Here is a 6353-nt window from a genome sequence, read left to right as displayed (position 1 = left end):
CACAGAAATCATTCATCCTGAAATTTCTAATACAAATTTTTACATGATTTAAATTCATTAAAACATTTTCTATTTCAATTCCCAAGTTCTTCAGAGAAGAGCTTAAAGATGTTCCTGTAATTACTGTAACAGGAAGGGGTTGGAGCCATTAAAATAATCTTTGGCAATTCAGTGTGATTCCCCTTATTTACGCAGCACTCTTTTTTTCTGAGTGTGCCCAAGTCCCCTTTTGCCTTCACTGAAATGGTCACTTCTAAGCACTGTGTCACAAAGAGGTTCAAATTCCAAAATCAATCAAGTCATTTTGCCAAAGAAGGAGTCACAATCGAGTAATCTGTAATCATATAGATGCCTTATGATAATTATCTTCTTTCCGAGCATATATTTGTGACCAGGGATGTTTTTGAAGGAGGGGCGGATATGGCTCGTGGTATTTCATTAGGAGGAGACTGAGAAATCCCAAGCACTTTATTTTTATATTAAAGCCCACTTTTGTGTATGCCCTACTCACATACCATTGTGCAAACCTAACAACTGGACATAGCTCTTGACAAATCGCAGTTTAAATATTCATTTTGAGTGTGCATAAAAATTATAATAAGAAGATGGGCAATTTTCTCAACAGGCCTATCATAATCATGAGAACTGATTATTCGTGGTAGGGGATACAGGATGAACAGGTGTTTGGGCTCAAGCGCATACATTAATTTCTCCAGTTTCAACCACCGGGATCTCGGCTGAAGATGACAGAAGTTCTTCCAGGGCGTGTGTATCTGGGGGAGGCGGGCGGGAGCGCCCCGGGGCAAACCGGAGTTGTTCTCCAGCGGCCACACACCGACGTGGGCTTACACCTGCTCCAGCACGCGATCCCCTCTGCCTATTTGTTACGCAGCCATCAGGGAGCGGGAAATCTCCGGGCCAGTTTGACATCTCCCACACAGAGGGTGATCACCAGACTGCAAGTGCCACAGGAAAGGCTCTAACCCTCCTGGCGGCTGACACAACCCGGCGACTGCCCGAGGGAAAGCTGAAAGAAAATGGCCTCAGCCGCCAGGAACGCAAAGGATTAGGATGTTTAATGACTCAGAAGTTGAGCGATATTGACAATTCTCCCAGTGTTTAATCAAACATTTAAGGCAAGTTGAAGAGTCAGAGGGTAGGCTGAGGACAATAAAGGCAAACAAGCAGTCTTGTCCAGACAAGTCAATTGTTGGTAAAGTGACAGCCTTGCTGGAAAAAAAAAAAAAAAAAAAAGAAAAAAAGAAAAAGTTCCTCCTACCCCACAGCTACAGCAGTGAGTCGATCCAGTGGCCCATCTGACAAACGGCCACAGGCTCAAGTGCACATGGGTCTGAGCTGGTCCCTTGCCCGGTTTTGATACCAAATGAAGGAAGTATGAGTAGGTTACTGTCTCTTGGTTCTCGTGCGCATGTGCATGAACTATTAAGGGAGGTTCATAATTGTTTAGATTTCTAAAATGTATCCTTCGGGATTCTCCTTGTACCTCTCTGGAGGCTCACGGGGTAAACACAGCTCATAAAAGTCAACTGCATGAAGATGTTGGGAAAACGAGCGTGAATGATTTTTCCAGTATCAGGCAAGCACTTCTTTTGGTAGAAGCCTCAGCTCTTTGGTCATCCTACAGATCCATCACTTGTTGAAATTCTGTCCATTAGGGAAACCACAGGACCCGAAAACCAGAAACTTTTTCTCAAAGAGGGCTTTCCCAAAGGTCTTAGTGGTGAGTGGGGCAGGTAAAACCTGGGGCGAGCAAACTAGAATTTGCATGTCAATGCATGGGTTTAACATACATTAGCACATCGGTGGGTAACGAGCCATTGTTTAAGTGTTAATGAAGACATTTTCCTAATGGTAGGTATGCATTTTTGCATATCTCTCACATCTAAAGTTTGCAGAAAATTTGACTTGGTTGGGGGGCGGGGCGAGTGGAATAAAACAGTGTTTTCCCTGGTAAGGAATCAAAAGTTACCATCGCGGTGGTCAAAGCAGAATAAACAAAGGGGCACATCTAGTAACTAACGATCACTAGATTAATGCAGCATGTTAATAACTAAAATGTCACTCTAAACCTATCAGAATTAGAAAAAAAAGAACTATTTTCTTCTCCTGTGGCATGAAATCGTGACTGTAAATGCTGAAGAGATTTGTCCTTCTCAGCACAAGGCTGTAGATTCAAACATGAATGCTGACTTCCGGCAAGTGAGAAAGGTGACTGCCTTAAGACACCGTCACTTGCAGTGACCTGGCTTGCTGGCAGGGCCTGGGGTTGGGGGAGATGGGGAAAAAGGGTCGGTAAGTAAACTCGTCCGTGATCGCACCTTAGAGCCTTGAGCTGGTACTCCAGAAACGCTAGTGTCCCCAAGGCCACATTCAACCTTTCCTAAACGTATCAATCGGAAAAACCCTTTTGGGTCAAGAGACAACTTCCTAGAATCAGAAATACTTCTGGATTCAAGTCCCCACCTAAAGGAAGAAACTCTTACAAAGAAGAGCTGCCCCTCCTCAGTTTAGGTCTAGAAATCCAGAAGGCCTGGATTCCAGGAGGTGAGAAATGCTTCCCCTCCAAAGTCATCCGGAAGGCTTGGGGGTGGAATCTGTGAACGCCTTGGTCTGTGCTCCCTTCTCCCCTCACGTCGTGCTTCTGCGTTCGCCTCCCCTCTCAGCTCTTCAGGTCCACACGGTCTCCCAGGCGTGGGGCCGCGAAGTAGGTGGCGCTGCGTGGTTAAGGTTTTCCTCTACGTCTCCCTGCCAGCGACGCCCCCTTATACTTCTTCCCTTCGTCCTCTCATCTGAATAAGCATCTGTTCTCTGCAGTGCGAGCTGCAAGGCACTGAGGACACAGAGAGGCCATGCCCTCAAGAGGCTCCCGTTCCCCTGTCAGGGTGGGGGAGCTGGCAAGTATGGAACAGGCAATGAATGGCATCACACTGTGTCAGGGCTCTGGCTGAGCTCAACACAGAATGCTCTGCTGGCACAAAAAAAGAGAGCCACTAACTCTGCCCCAGGAACAGGGAACTGAGCGCAATTCTTCTCAGGGTGACTTACACGCTTCGGGGTAGCTTAAATGTTGTCTCCCCCAAAGTGTAAGGGTCTCTGAATTATATACTGAATTATATACACTCCTTGGAAGTGTACACACGATGCCGGGCTCAGCAAAGAAACTGGCTTTTGCCAACCGAGAAGACAGGGTGTCTGTCTCCTTTATTTAGACTGTTTTCATAGTGCTTAGCACAGTATTTCTTACTTTAAAATGGTATCCAAACAATGGTTTTTTGCAGTGGAATCTCTTTGCCTCCCACCCAAACAGAATCCTGCGAATAAAAGAACTGCACTGAGCTGTTTCTGTTGGAGTCTTGGAGGGAAGGCATTCCCTGAGGCCCCTCCAGGGTCTCTGCAGGTGCTACCCAGCAGTCTCCCCACTAGACGGTGAGAGTCACAAAACAGCGACCCTTATCTTCCTCGTGTTCGTACTTCCAGAGACTGCCACACTGCCTGGTAAATGGCAGGAACTGACATGAACTGAATTGAAAAGGAACGCGAGGGAAGGAGAAATGAACGACACGTGCCAGAGGGATGCAGGGTGCGCCAGTGGAGACGCGAGGGGTAAGTGACTTCTGGTCAGGTGCAGTGACCAAAGGAATAAAACGGCTGGGGTGCAAAATGAATAATGCTTATCTCCAGTAAATTGAAACGCTGTGCACAGAAAGAAGAGCAAGCAATTAGGAAATTCTATAATTAAAGCAACATCATGCATACAGATTATATACAGAACCCACCAAACGCGGAACCATGCGAGGGGATCGGGATTGCTGCCCGGATGGAAAAGTTAAAGCTTGAACTAGAATGGAAAGGTCTGGTCACATAACTGGGAGGGAAGGAGGGAGAGGGAGGCTGGGATCACATCATGAAGACCCTTACATGCCACACTGAAGCTCTAGCTTTATTCTACGGTAAGCAGACAGCCCCTGAATCATTGAAAACAGGTAAGTCGGACGGTTAAATCGGGTATTAGAAAGAGGTAGAATTAAGAAGCTATTTTAACAAACCAGTAAAGAGGCGATGAAGCAGTGGCTTTAGGTACAGAAAGGAGACCCCGTGGATTTAAGAGCTATAAATTGAAAGAGCAGAAGTGGCAGGGTTTAATAGCTCCCTCTGGTTATTTCTGGTTTCTCCAGCAGAAAGCAAAGTGTCATTTCCAGCTGGATCTCCACCAGGACACTTAGTGCCCTGTAGCACTGGGAGGGGCGGGGGCGGGGGTGGGGGAATGCAGGATGGGAAAAATGGAGGGGGAGCTAGGTCTTTCTCCTAACGGAACCCCGGTCAGCCTGGCCTGGCAGTGTGACCGGGGCTTCTCATCTGCCTGTCTTCCCAAGTTCCTTTCCAAGTTCCTCATCCTCACTTGCTCTTAGCTGATTAGCTACCTGCTATACAGTCTAGAGGCTGAGTGCGTCCTTCCTCAGCACTTCCAACTTGGACATGATGCTATACTTGTTATTAACTTAGTAGCTAGAATGGAAAAAAAAGCTAAGAGGTTCGACCATTCTTGTAATTTCCCTCACACTGTTCCTCTCTAATGGCGCGGCACATGACTTCACCTGACAAAGCTGAGGATTTCCATACACGGGATCCTCAGTTATGTATGACAAAGCTTGGCGGCCAACAACATCAACCTGCCTACCCCAGCAGCTGGTAAGAAAACTTCTTTGAAACAGCCACATCTTGAGTCCACCGAAGCCTTCTGCTAAGCAACGGCACCAAAGGCAACAGAAGGGGACGCTACCCGAACTTGATAAACACCTGACCCTGCCAATCTGAGAGACGTCAGTAAACCCCATCACAGTCAGTCAGAGAAAGACAAATATCATATGACTTCACTCCTATGAGGACTTTAAGAGACAAAACAGATGAACAGAAGGGAAGGGAAGCAAAAAGAATATAAAAACACGGAGGGGGACAACACAGAAGAGACTCATAAATACAGAGAACAAACTGAGGGTTCCTGGAGGGGTGGTGGGAGGGGGGATGGGCTAAATGGGTCAGGGGCATTAAGGAATCTAGCCCTGAAGTCACTGTTGCACTAGATGCTAACTAACTTGGATGTAAATTAAAAAAATAAAATTAAAAAAAAAATGAGATTCTAGGTAAATAATGCTTAAAGCATAGTAGACACTCTGTAATAATAGCTATCCTTATCATCATCAGCAGCATTTATTCATTTGGCCAAGCAGGCATTCAGTAAATATCGACTGGTTGACTTTTTATTGTTTACTTTTAATTCCAATATAGTGAACATACAGTGTTATATTCGTTTCAGGTGCACAATATAGTGATTCCACACTTCTATGTGTTACTCAGTGCTCATCATGATGCGTGGACTCTTTAATTTGTCACCTGTTCCACCCATCCCCCCCCCCCCATCCACTAAACCGACTGACTGAATGAAAGAAGTGCCTTAAAGTGAGATAATCCTACAAAAAGACGCAGACAACTCCGGCAGTTTCAAACTTGTCGGAAAGTATAAATCTCGAACATTACGTAGGGCATTCCCATCTCCAAAGTCTTTTTTTGTAAGGTTTTTTTTTTTTTCATTTAAATTGCAAACTGCTCTCACACCCAGCACACACCCAAACCCCCTCACCCTGCCCTATTCTTCCCCAAAGCTTTACCAGCTTCTCATATACTACATATTGAACCTTCTCATATTTAACTATTGGTTGCCTCTCCTCCCCATGCACACACCAATAGAACAAAAGTTCCAAAAGAGCAGACATGTTTGTTTTCTTCCCTGATGTACCCCAAGTGCCTAGAAGAGTGTCTGGCATACAGTAATAACACAGAGTGAATGAATGAAAGAATGAATGAACGAATGAATGAATGAAAGCTCTACAGCTCACTCCGGAGAAAAATGTCAAAGATTGGGTTGACTGTGGGGGAGTGCAAACAGAACACCGTAAGGGGGTGGGGAGCTGGCCTGGGTGGGAAGTGAAGGTGGCCTGGCCCAAGGCTAAAAGGGCTGAAATGCCTGCAGAAATCTCTCCTTTGGAATGCAGCTTCACTGGAACATTTTTAAAAACCCAATTCTTTACTTACAGACGGTTTTTCAGAGATAACGAAAAGATTTCCTTTATTACATCACTTGATTAACAGAACCATCTGAGGGGCGCCTTGGGTGGCTCAGTCGATTAAGTATCTTAGGCTTGATCTTGGCTCAGGTCGTGATTTCACAGTTCCTGAGTTCGAGTGCCCCGCGTCATGCTCACAGCGCAGAGCCTGCGTGGGGTTTTTCTCTCTCCCTTTCTTTCTGCCCCTCCCTGGCTTGCTCGCTCCTCTCT

The sequence above is a fragment of the Leopardus geoffroyi genome, chromosome X, assembly GCF_018350155.1.
Source record: "Leopardus geoffroyi isolate Oge1 chromosome X, O.geoffroyi_Oge1_pat1.0, whole genome shotgun sequence".
Classification (NCBI taxonomy): domain Eukaryota; kingdom Metazoa; phylum Chordata; class Mammalia; order Carnivora; family Felidae; genus Leopardus; species Leopardus geoffroyi.
Note: the sequence above shows the minus strand (reverse complement) of the source record.